At 39.1% G+C, this 13,718-nt stretch overlaps 1 protein-coding gene across 2 annotated transcripts in view; it reads right to left on the reverse strand.

Moving 5' to 3' along the window:
• The window catches only part of CATSPERB (catsper channel auxiliary subunit beta), a 196,331-nt gene that overhangs the window by 159,905 nt on the left and 22,708 nt on the right, over positions 1-13,718 (reverse strand). The window contains exon 1 of one of the 2 annotated variants that reach the window (XM_017857907.1): positions 316-453. The exons of the other annotated variant lie outside the window; for it this stretch is intronic. The gene's annotated coding sequence lies outside the window, so the exon portion shown is untranslated. Of the gene's footprint in view, positions 1-315; positions 454-13,718 lie in introns of those variants that run through there. 2 annotated transcript variants of the gene reach the window in all.

Raw genomic sequence — 13,718 nt, forward strand, 5'->3', positions numbered from 1 at the left:
GCTGGTCGTGAACTCCTGACCTCAGGTAATCTGAATGCTTCGGCCTCCCAAAATGCTGGGATTATAGGCGTGAGCCACCGTGCCCCGCCTTCTTATCCTTTTTATGTGAGAAATTTTAAACACTCAAAAAGTTCAAAGACTAAGATAACGAGGATGTTTCAGTCATCCAAGATTAACATCACCCCAGTTTTAAGACCTTTTATTATGGGATGTGCCAAACATTGGGGGAAAAGTAGAATTACATATGATATGTATTATATTATAGTACAATACAAAATAGAATACTATTGTCTTCTATTTTGTATAATTGCCTACCTTTGGTTTTGTTTCATCTATACTCTCTTTCACTCACGTCCTCCTCCAGTATTATTTTGTTTTTTGGTTGTCGTTGTTTTTTGAGGCAGTGTTGCTCTGTCACCCAGGCTGGAATGCAGTGGTCTGATCCCGGCTCACTGAAACCATCCGCCTCCTAAATTCAAGAGATTCTCTTGCCTCTGCCTCCCAAGTAACTGGGATTACAGGTATGTGCCACCACATCCAGCTAATTTTTAGTAAAGATGGAGTTTCTCCATGTTGGTCAGGCTGGTCTCAAACTCCTGACCTCAAGTGATCCATCTGCCTTGACCTCTCAAAGTGCTGGGATTATAGGAACGAGCCACCACACCCAGCCTGCAGGATTATTTTGAAGATATCCTAGACAACTGTATATATTTCAGTATGTATTTATAAGAGAAAATGACTTTTTTTAAAGAAAAGAAAACCACAATACTATTTCACACCTAAAAATAATAGTAAGTCCCAGATATCTACCCAGTGACTGTTTATATTTCCTCAGTTACCTCATTCACAAAATTTTTTATAGTTGTATGAATCACGATCCAATAAGGTTCAAACTTTGCCACTGGTTGATGCATCTCTGAGGTGTTAAAATCTATAAGTAATTTTCTTTTCACCTCCCCCTTCACCCCATCATTTTTTTTTCTCTCGCTTTTTCCTTGAAACTCATTAAAGAAGAAGTTAGTTGTAAGGTGTTTCCCACAGTTTGGATTTTGCTGAGTGCATCATTATGGTCTCTTTTTACATCATAAGTTTATCATATTGTTTTGTAAATTGTTAAGTAGATTTAGAGGCTTGATCAGATGCAGGTTTAATTTTTTTGTCAAGAACACTTAATGGGTGGTGTTGGGTACTTCCATCAGGAGGCATCTAAAGTGTGGTTAGCTCTCTTTTTGTGATGTAGCAGCCATCATTTATTGCCTAAATCTATTAAATTCATTAGAGGCTGCAGAGTGATGATGTATTTTCATTTCTTCTTTACTTATTAGCTGGAATACTTTTACAAAGATAACTTTTCATTCATCAACTATTTGGTTACTCAGAGGTACAATTCCTAAGAAGAGACAAATGCTTCATTCTTTTCCTTCATTTACCATTTTGAAAATAATGAATTGATTCCCTAGGATCCTCATAGAGGCAACCAATAAAGTTCATTTTTGGTATCATTATGAACTCACAGGTTTCCATTTAAACATATTTAATGTATTTCTATCATTATTGTTATTATCCTTATTGATGCTCAAGGTGTCTAATTTTAACAGGTATGGTCTTTCCAAAGTTCACTTGAGTCTTTTTGACATGACCCTAGTCATTTTTGACAGTTTCCTTCTTTCCTTAAAAGACAAGATACTCTACGTTCACCTTCTACATTTCCTGCCCTAGACATGGACTCAGTCATTTCCTTTTACTGGAAAATTGTAGTTAGAAGCCATAGTTTTGGGAGTTTGGCCCTTCCTTCCTTCCTTCCTTCCTTCCTTCCTTCCTTCCTTCCTTCCTTCCTTCCTTCTTTCTTTTCTTCTTCCTTCCTTCCTTTCTTCCTTTCTTCCTTTCTTCCTTTCTTTCTTTCTTTCTTTCTTTCTTACTTTTCTTTCTTTCTTTCTTTTCTTTCTTTTCTTTCTTTCTTTCTTTCTTTCTTTCTTTTCTTTCTTTCTTCCTTTCTTTCTTTCCCTCTTTCTTTCTTTCTTTCTTTCTTTCCTTTCTTTCTTTCTTTCTTTCTTTCTTTCTTTCTTTCTTTCTTTCTTTCTTTCTTTCTTTCTTTTTTTTTCTTTCTTTCTTTTTCTTTCTTTTCTTTCTTTCTTTCTTTCTTTCTTTCTTTTCTTTCTTTCTTTCTTTCTTTCTTTCTCTCTTTCTTTCTTTCTTTCTTTCTTTCTCTCTCTCTTTCTCTCTCTCTCTCTCTCTCTCTCTCTCTCTCTCTCTCTCTCTCTCTTTCTTTCTTTTCTTTCTTTCATAAATATAAAAAACCTGGCCGGGTACAGGCTCACACTTGAAATCCCAGCACTTTGGGAGGCCAAGGCAGGCAGGTAACTTGAGGCCAGGAGTTCGAGACCAGCCTGGCCAACATGGTGAAACCCTTCTGTACTAAAAATACAAAAATTAGCTGGGCGTGGTGGCACATGCTGTAGTCCCAGCTACTTGTTAGGCTAAGGGCAGGAGAATCACTTGAACCCAGTAGGCAGAGGTTGCAGTGAGCCAAGATCATGGCATTGCACTCCAGCTTAGGCGACAGAACAAGATCTGTCTCAAAAAGACGAGAGAGAGAGAGAGAGACAGAGAGAGAGAAAGCAAGCAAGCAAGTAAGCCTTATATAAGATAGATGGTGGCCACCTAAAACTTAATTTCTCCATATATTCTTTTAAAAGTCCTATAATAAGAGGAGAATTAATAAAACAACACATAGCACAACTGGGAGGTGGAGATTACTAACAACTTTAACTTGCATATAAGTAGGAAAAGAAGCATATGAAACCAGAGGGACCAACTCCAGAGTCCACACCAAAGTGAAGTTGGGTAGAGGTTGTGCGGAAAAGAACAGAGGACAGCAGCAGTGGAGCAGCGCTGGAATCCAGATTAAATCTTCTCTAATGAAGTTCTGCCTAAAAGAGAAAATACACTGAGAATGGGTTTGAGCACTGGTGGACTAGAACACTGCCTTGAAAATCTTTGTGCGGTTCAGGAAAGCCTCATTCTATAGGCGAGGTAGATGTTTTGGAAGGGGGAGAAATGTTTGGATGTTTTATGGTGAAGAAAAAAGCAAGCAAGCAATAAAAACTAAAGGTCTTACAGAAAAAAAAAGAGAACCAGAAGCTGGGAAAACACACCTACTCCACCCACAAAACTTCCATGTATAAAAGTGAACTTTACTGTAACAACAGAAAAGGATGCCTTTGAATTAAGAAGCCTAGGTATACACCCAAATTCTGCCCCTTACCTTCAGGCTTCTCCAAAACAAGAGAGAAAAAAAATTGGCATTCCAAAAAGAACACAAAATGACAGACAGTATCATACAAAGCTATTAGAGGGTAGAAAATGAGGTTGGGCACAGTGGTTCATGCCTGCAAATCTCAGCACTTTGGGAGGTCCAGGTGGGAGGATCACTTGAGCCCTCAAGTGGGAGGGCTCAAGTGGGAGGGCTCAAGTGGATCATTTGAACTCAAGTGGGAGGATCACTTGAGTCCAAGATCAGTCCCGGCAACATAGCAAGAGTCCATCTCTACAAAACAATTGAAAAACCTAGCCCACCGGGTGCGGTGGCTCACGCTTGCAATCCCAGCACTTTGGGAGGCCGAGGTGGGTGGATTACAAGGTCAGGAGATCAAGATCATCTTGGCTAACATGGTGAAACCCCATCTCTACTAAAAATACAAAAAATTAGCTGGGCGTGGTGGTGCACACCTGTAGTCCCAGCTACTTAGCAGGCTGAGGCAGAAGAATCACTTGAACTTAGGAGGTGGAGGTTGCAGTGAGCCTAGATCGCACCACTACACTTCGTCTCAAAAAAAAAAAAAAAAAACAAAACAAAAAAAACAAAACAAAAAAAAACAGCCAGGCATGGTGCATGCCTATAGTCCTGGCTGCTTGGGAGGCTGAGGCAGGAAGATAGCTTGAGCCCAGGAGCTTGAAGCTGCAGTGAGTCATGATCACCCCACTGCACTTCAGCCTGAGTGACAGACCAACACCCAGCTAGAGAAAACTGACACAACACTTCAACTTGAATTAAGTACGTTAATAATATTATTTTGTTTTGTTTTGTTTTGTTTTTGTTTGAGACGGAGTCTTGCTCTGTCGCCCAGGCTGGAGTGCAGTAGCGTGATCTCGGCTTACTGCAAACTCCGCCTCCCAGGTTCACGCCATTCTCCTGTCAGCCTCCAGAGTAGCTGGGACTACAGGTGCCCGCCACCACGCCCGGCTAATATTTTTTTTGTATTTTTAGTAGAGACGGGGTTTCACCATGTTAGCCAGGATGGTCTCAATCTCCTTACCTTGTGATCTGCCCGCCTCGGCCTCCCAAAGTGCTGGGATTACAGGCGTGAGCCACCATGCCTGGCCAATAATACTCATATTTTAAAAATCACGTTGAATAATTAGTTCAAAATAACTCAGAATAGGACATAGAACAAATAGGAAGATATGGAATGAGAGTTGACCAAACTCAGGAAATGGAAGAAAAGGACAAAATAATCTCATTAAATAAGATAAAGATTAAATATCAAGGTGCCCAAAAGAAAATAGTTTTGACCACAAACATAAGGATCATGAAGGAGAAGAATGGAAACCATCAAGAGAACACAATTAAATAAGGAAAAAGATAAAAGTATCAGAGAAAAAGTAGTAAGTAAGACAACAGGAAAAGAAAATCCAACATCTTCCCCAAACTAAAGAAAGTACAAGTATACAGACTGAAAATATTTAAACAATGCCAACATGAAGAATAGAAAAAGTTCATACCAGGTCACACCTGATGAAATTTCAGAACAAGGATAAAGGTTCTCAAAAACTTCCAGAGAGAAGTTCCTACTAAAGGAACAGAATCAGACTGGCATGAGTCCTTATCTGCAATATTGAATGGTGGAAGAAAATGTGAGCAATGCTTTCAGAATCCTAAAGGAAAAATAAATGATTTCAATCTATAATTCTATAATCAAAGAAAGTATGAGAACAAAATAAAGACATTTTACCCATGCAAAGTATGATGACCATATGTTGTATTCTGGCTGATCAGCATCCATTCCACCAGTCTTTGACAGTGAGTTTTTTATTGTGGGGGACTTGCCCTCCTTTTGTAGTCTTGTGGGACTGTTAATCAAGGTACACTGCCTTTCCATAGCCAAGTGGCAAGCATATGATCCAAGCCAGAACAAGTAGGGTCCCCTTTCCTGGAGTGGGAATCCTGAGTATGGTGATCAAAAGACTGATGATAGTGAAAGTTGATTCTTGTGGCAGATTCCAATTAAGATTAATAAGTACTTTTTGCTATACCCCCCTCTGGAGCTGCCTAACCTTTATGTTTTCTGAACTGGGTTCATCCATAATCTCTGAGTCTGTAAGCACCCCATTATCTTTCAAATAAATCCCTTTTTAAAAATTACAAGTCTACTTTTACTGTATTATCTGATTGCTACTACTAGGACTTAGAAATTTATATCCAATGAATTATTCTTGGGAAGTTATCCAAGGAATTGCAGCAAAACGAAAGACAGGGAACCCAGAGAGAATTGGAGACAACCCAGATGACAGTTAAATTCTGTGAAGACAAGAGGGTAGCAAAGCTAGAGAGTAACCATTCTAGATTGGAACAGGATGACAAAAAGCTCCTGTTGAAAAAATAAACAGAAAAAAAAAAGAAAAAAAACATGGAGTATAAAGTATGATTTAAAAAAACAGAAACACTTGAAGATACAAAAACACATAATTTTTACAAAATTCAACATTCCTTCATTATAAAAAATAACTATCAACAAATTAGGTATAGAAGGAATGTTGCTCAATACAGTAACAGTAATGCATGTTTTCAACAAACATGCCAAAAACACATAATGGGGAAAGAACAGTTTCTTCAATAAATGTTATTTGAGGCCAGGCACGGTGGCTCAAGCCTGTAATCCCAGCACTTTGGAGGCCGAGACGGGCGGATCACGANACAATTAACAGAGTGAAGAGACAACCTACAGATAGGAAAATAATATTTGCAAACCATACATCTGATAAGGGGTTAATATCCAAAATATATAAAGCACTCAAACAACTCAATGACAAGAAAACAAATAACCTGATTTAAAAATGGTCCTGGGCACAGTGGTGCAAACCTGTTGTCCAGTTACTCAGGAGACTGAGGCAGGATTGCTTAAGCCCAAGAGTCTGAGTTCAATCTGGGCAATATAGCGATATTCCGTGTTTAAAAGAAATTTCTTTTTAAAGAGGAAAGGGCCTGAATAGACATTTTTCAAAAGAAGACATACAAAATGGCCAACAAGTATATTTTTAAATGCTCAGTATCACTAATCATCAGAGAAATGCAAATTAAACCTGCAATGAAATATCGCTTCACACCTATTAGAATGGCTATTGTTGGTGGGAATGTAAATTAGTACAGGTACATACATTTTGTACCAGTATGCATACATTTTGGAAAATGGTATTAAGATTCCTTTAAAAACTAAAAATAGAATTACCATATAATCCAACAATTCTGCTTTTGGATATATATACATATATACACACACACATACGCACATACATATATATATATATATCTCCAAACAAAATGAAAACAGTATGTAGAAGAGATATCTGCATGCCCCTGTTCACTACAGCACTATTCACATTAACCAAGATATAGAAACAACCTAAGTGTTCATCAGTGGATGAATTGATAAAGAAAATGTAGTGTATATACTATTTAGCTTTAAAAAGAAGAAAATTCTGGCAGGGTGTGGTGGCTCATGCCTGTAATCTGAGGACTTTGGGAGGCTGAGGCAGGCATATCACTACAGGTCAGGAGGAGTTCAAGACCAGCCTGGCTAACATGATGAAACCCCATCTCTACTAAAATACAAAAGTTAGGGATTAGCAGAGATTGCAGTGAGCTATAATTGCACCACTGCACTCCAGCATGGAGACACAGCAAGACTTTGTCTCAAAGGAAAAGAAAAGAAGGAGATTCTGTAATTTGCAACAACATTGATAAATCCAAAGGACAATGTGCTAAGTGAAATAAGTCAGGCACAGAAAGACAAATACCTCATGATCTCACTTATATGTGGGATCTAAAAAAGTCAAACTCATAAAAGGACACAGTAGGTTGATAGTTACCAGAGGCTTGTAAGTGGTGGTGGCTATCAGGGAAACCCACCCCCGATATTCAACATGGGTCCTTTTCTACTTTCCCTAAGTGTTGGCTGGTCTGAGAAATAAAGGGAAAGAGTACAAAAGAGAAATAGTACAAAAGTACAAAAGCTGGGTGTCCGGGGGAGACATCACATGTCAGCAGGTTCCGTGATGTTCCCTGAGCTGTAAAACCAGCAAGATTTTATTAACGATTTTCAAAAGGGGAGGGAGTGTGCGAATAGGGTGTGGGTCACAGAGATCACATGCTTCATAAAGTAATAAAATATCACAAAGCAAATGGAGGCAGGGCGAGATCACAGGACCACAGGACGGGGGCAAAATTAAAATTGCTAATGAAGTTTCGGGCACGCATTGTCATTGATAACATCTTATCAGGAGACAGGGTTTGAGAGCAGACAACCAGTCTGACCAAAATTTATTAGGCCTAATAAGCCTGGGAGTGCTACGGGAGACTGGGGCTTATTTCATCCTTTATCTAAGACTGTAAAAGACAGCCATCCCCAAAGCGGTCATTTTAGAGGCCTCCCCTCAGGGATGCATTCTCTTTCTCAGGGATGTTCATTGCCGAGAAAAAGAATTCAGTGATATTTCTCCTATTTGCTTTTGAAAGAAGAGAAATATGGCTCTGTTCTGCCCGGCTCACAGGAATTCAGAGTTTAAAGTTATCTACCTTGTTCCCTGAACATTGCTGTCATCCTGTTCTTTTTTCAAGGTACCCAGATTTCATATTTTTCAAACACACATGCTCTACAAACAATGTGTGCAGTTAACGCAATCATCACAGGGTCCTGAGGTGACATACATTCTCCTCAGCTTACGAAGATGACGGGATTAAGAGATTAAAGACAGGCATAGGAAATTGCAAGGGTATTGATTGGGGAAGTGATAAACGTCCATGAAATCTTCACAATTTATGTTCAGAGATTGCAGTAAAGACAGGCGTAAGAAATTATAAAAGTATTAATTTGGGGAACTAATAAATGTCCATGAAATCTTCACAATTTATGTTCTTCTGCCATGGCTTCAGCTGGTCTCTCCGTTCGGGGTCCCTGACTTCCCGCAACAGGTAGCAGCACGGACAGAGAAAGGAGAGATGTTAATAAAAGAGTATAAGGACACAATATTCTTTTGTCTTTATTTTCTAATAAGTCTTTTATTTTCAGAATGTGCCTTTTATAGACTCTTTTATTTCATGTGTATAATAACATTCTTTTCTGAGACTTAATGGCAGAGTTTTGTTTTGTTTTACTCTCCTTGCATAGTTTGATTCTGTAAGTCATTTTTCCTTTTGATTTTTTCTGGTTTCAATCTTTCAATTTTGAGACTTCTTAAACATCTCTCATGATCCTTGGTTTTCTATTCAGATTTAAAAGCAAGTTCTAAGAAGCTTATTTGAGGCACTGGATCCAAGAGAGGCCTATCAACTGTGAGTTTCACTGTAGCACATTCTGGAGAAGTTGTTTTACCGGGGAAGAATCTCAAGTAGGCCTTTTCTCTTTGGCTTCTCAAATTCCCTAGGTCTTCCATCTCCTTCCCAAGAGTACAGTCCTGGCTACTAGCATTCTGAGATTCCAATATGCAGTATTTCATCTTGTTCTCCTGTTTGCAATATGGCACCCACATTCTCAAATGTGCTTGATATCTACCAGGCCAGAGACCCTCTGTTTTAGCCTCTCCCAAAAAGAAACTTCCAATTTCTCCCTGAAAGGGGAAAGGGCAGCTGGTAGACTGTAAAGTACTGAGGAGATAATTTAAATACTTCTTACATGAGTGTTCAAACAATCCTACTTTTGACCCCACTTTCATCTCCACTTCAAAATCTACTTAGTGCTGCGCAGTCCTGAGCCCTTTAGGGGGCTCTTGAGTACAAATCATGTTGCTTTTAATCCTTTCCAAAAGCCAGTTTATGATTCTGGCTTTCCTGCATCTGCTAATTTAGTTACCACTTATCCATTTGCTTTCTAGCTGTCTAAATTTTGTTCCTACTGTCAATTCTCCAGTTCTTTCTGTCGTTATGTCTTTATGCCACTTCAAAAGTCCCTTTAGTGTGTAGTTCAGCAGTGAGAATAAATATGTGTTCAAAACCAAGAAACAGAAATTCTAAATGTGTCACAAATTTAAACAATTGATGGAGAGGGCTATGGTGTGGGTGTGTCACCTCCAAAATTCAGGTGTTGAAACTTAATGGCCATTGTGATAATGTTAAGAGGTATGAGGTCATTAGACCATGAAGGCTTTGCCTCAGAATGGGATTAAGACCCTTATAAAGGAGGCTTCATGCAGCACTCTGCTCCCTTGCCCTTCTGCCTTCTGCATGGGAGGACACAGCATTCTTCCCCTCTGGAGGATGCAACAACATGGGGCCATCTTGGAAGCAGAGAGCAGCCCTCACCAGGCACCAAACCAGTGGGAGACTTGACCTAGAACTACCCAGTCTCCAGAACTATGAGAAATAAATTTCCGCTTTGTATAAATTACTCAGTCTCATGCATTTTGTTAAAGCAGCACAAACAGACTAAGACAGAGGATAATTAAAAAGAGATCCATTTGATTTTGATGCTGGAAACATTCTCTTTTTGATGGCCTAGAGGTCGTAACATTGGACCTCTAGGAAGGAGGAAATATAATTCCTCCATTGAACCTCTAGGATCTCCACTGGTCCTCCATTGGACCCCCAGGAAGGAAGATCAAATCCAGGCCAGATAGTGTGCCAGGATTACATTTCCTCCTCTAGAGGAGGAAATGAACAGTATTTACACAGTCATTGTGGCAAACATAACCCAAGGTGACCCACCATGATTCATGTTCTTGTATAATCCCCACCCCTTGAGTGTGCATGGGACCTGTGACTTGCTTCTAACCAATAGAATATGGTGAAGATTATGAGATGTCACTCATTTAATTAGGTTATATTACATGACAGAGGTGAGGGATGTCACTCCTGTAATTACATTTCATTACATAAGAAGTCTTATCAGATTGCAGGGAGCCTCCTGCTGGTTTTGAAGATGCAAACAGCCATGTTGTGAGCTGCCTGTGAAGAGGGCAGGGAATTGCAGGCAGTTTCTAGGAGCTAAGGGTGGCCTCCAGTTAGTAAAAATCTAGGACTCAATTATACAGACTTAAGGAAGTAAAATCCGCTAGCAATCCGAGCTTATAAACAAATTCTTCCCTAGTTGAGCCTTCACATGAAAAATCAGCCCAGACAACACCTTGACTGCAGCCCTGTGAGACTCTGAACAGAGAACCAGCTAAGCTTGTGTCTGGACCTATGAAACTGTGAGATAAAAAATTTGCACTGTTTTAAATCACTGTGTGTGATAACTTATGCAGTAATAGAGAACTAGTATAAATTATAATACTTTTTGGAACTCCAAGTTGAGACTGGTCACTTCGGTCTCTCATACATCTTTGAATCAACAAAGAAAGAAAGAGGTTACTGTACTGGCTAGAGTGATTATTATTATTATTATTTTTTGAGATGGAGTCTATCTCTGCTGCCCAGGCTGGAGTGCAGTGGCGCGATCTCGGCTCACTGCAAGCTCCACCTTCTGGGTTCACCCCATTCTCCTGCCTCAGTCTCCCAAGTAGCTGGGACTACAGGCGCCCACCACCAGGCCTGGCTAATTTTTGTGTTTTTTAGTGGAGACGGGATTTCACCATGTTGGCCAGGGTGGTCTCAATCTCCTGACCTCATGATCCTCCCACCTCGGCCTCCCAAAGTGCTGGGATTACAGGGATGAACCATCATGCCTGGCCAAGTGATTGATTCTGACTACCAGTGGGTAACTTGGTTGGTACTACACAACGGGGTAGACAGGAGTATATATGGAATACAGGAGAATCCCCCAGGGAATTGTTTAGTCTTCTGATTAAAGTCAATGTAAAACTACAACAACCCAATCCAGGCAGGACTACTAATAACCCAGATGCTTCAAGAATGAAGGTATAGGCCATACCATTATACAAAACACCTACAACTAGCTGAGGTGCTTGCTGAGGACAAAGGAAATACGGAATGGATAGTAGAAGAAAGTAGTTATAAATATCAGCAATGACCACACGGCCAGTTGTAGAGGATGGTAATAGTTATGAGTATTTCCTCCTTATTTTCATGATTATGTTTGTGTATATAGTAACCAAATATTTTTGTGGTTTTCCATCTCTTATTCCCTTATGATCTAGCATGTGATACAAATGACTAATTACATATCTCAGTATTTATGTTACAAAATATCAAAGAAGACGACTTGACATCACCCAGAGATTTTGTATCCTCTTCTTTGGAAAGAGTTAGCCTCTTACAGTTGTGCATAGATAGTTGTATCATCTTAGGCAGAATTATGATTTTGTCATTGTCTTTATTTGGACATTAAGTATGATATAAGCAGATGTATACGGGTGCCAACTTGACAAAGGGTGGCCTTGTGATGTGTCAACTTGGCTAGGCTGAATTACATTCCCCAGAATTTCCTTGCTAGCATGTTTCTAGTTAGGCCGAACTACAAGGGATATTTTCTTGCAAATTGGAGGACAAAAAGGGAGGGAGCAGCTATTTTGTATAAATCACATACTTTCTCCCGGTTATTATTCAAACACTAATCCAGGTCTGCTGTGAAGGGATTTAGCAGGTGCAATCACCCTCATCAGTTGGCTTTAAATTAATTTTAAAAAGTAAAGGATCAGATTGTAGATGAGCCTAGCTTAGTCAAATGGAAGGCTTTTAAAAGAGGGCCTAGGTTTTCCCTCAGTTCAGAGACACCAAGCTTCAGTTTGTGTTGATGGGTTCCAGCCCAAATGTGATCTTTCCTTTCTGACTACCTGCCCTGCAGACTTCAGGCTTGCTTAGTTAGTCCTCACAATTGCATAAGCTAATTCCTTATAATAAACAAATAAACTGGAATGTATGTACATATATGTAAATATGTGTGTATATTTAATATATTGATATTATATACTTTGCACACTTATATAACATAATACCATATGTAATAAATAGCATTTACATTATTATGGCTGTGTCAGAGTTCAACCAGAGAAGCAGAACCATATATACATATATACATATATACATACATATATATATGGTTCTGCTTCTCTGGTTGAACTCTGACACAGCCATAATAATGTAAACACCATTTACTGATTTTCAACATTTAAACTAAATTTAATAACAAAGCATGTGTTGGCAAGTCAAGAAATAGAGGAATTAGCATATTTTATAATCATTAGGACATAGAAATGGGTAAAAGAGGATACCTCTGCAAAGTGAGACTAAGGCAAGAGCTGATCGGAGCTTGAAACTATTGCTTTCACCATTAGTTTTTCTGTCCTACTTTGTTTGTTCCTATGTGTATATCTCCAAATAAAAGAAAACAGCTTTAAAAAGATACACACTTTCCTCCCCACTGGACTATAGATTAGTAAAGAGTAGGGATTCTGCAGTTAGCTTTCTTGGATTCTTTTTTTTTTTTTTGGAGACGGAGTCTTGCTCTGTCACCCAGGCTGGAGTACAGTGGCCGGATCTCAGCTCACTGCAAGCTCCGCCTCCCGAGTTTACGCCATTCTCCTGCCTCAGCCTCCCGTGTAGCTGGGACTACAGGCGCCCACCACCTCGCCCGGCTAGTTTTTTGTATTTTTTAGTAGAGACAGGGTTTCACCATGTTAGCCAGGATGGTCTCGATCTCCTGACCTCATGATCCGCCCATCTCGGCCTCCCAAAGTGCTGGGATTACAGGCTTGAGCCACTGCGCCCGGCCCGCTTTCTTGGATTCTTATTCCTGTGGTCTTTATTAATGGTGTTACATTGAAAAGGTTACTTAGCCTCTTTAACTCCAAGTTTCCTTATCTGGGGGGATAGTACTGCTACTTACCTCACATTGTGTATGAGCGTGTGTGTATATGTGTGCGTGGGTGTACACACATATTTACACTTTCACTTTCCTTTACTTAAATTGTAGCTTACTATACACCCTATTATTTTCTTTATTTTGAGCCTAACAATACATGTTGGAGATTTTTGTTATAGCTGCCCCATTCTTATATTAGCTGCCTGTTATTTCATTGCGTGGATGTTCTATAATTTATACAACCAGCCATCTATTGATAAGACATTTCAGTTATTTTCAATCTTTTGCTATTACAAAAAATATTCTTCTCTCTAAAATTTCATGTGTATAATATAGCTATAAAATAGATTTCTAAGAATAAAATTGCTGGGTTAAAATAAATATGCTTTTAAAATGTTGATAATATCAAATTGTTCCACACTGCTGCCGTGGAGTCAGTATGCAAGAGTGTGTTTCCCCACACCCTCACCAAATGCTATGAGATCTTCAAAACATTATATCATCAACTTTGCATTTCTCATATTATATACTTCCTTTCTTCTGAACTGTTTGCTCATAGGTTTTGCCCATTTTTTGTAGGTTGTTGATCTTTTTCTTATTGATTTGTAAACGTTTTTATATGTTAAGAAAATTAGTCCCTTTTCTGTAAGTTGAATTACAAAAAAAAAAAAAAAAAAAAAACCCCCC

The sequence above is a fragment of the Rhinopithecus bieti genome, unplaced genomic scaffold (genome assembly GCF_001698545.2).
Source record: "Rhinopithecus bieti isolate Rb0 unplaced genomic scaffold, ASM169854v2 scaffold_41913, whole genome shotgun sequence".
NCBI classification, from domain to species: Eukaryota; Metazoa; Chordata; class Mammalia; order Primates; family Cercopithecidae; genus Rhinopithecus; species Rhinopithecus bieti.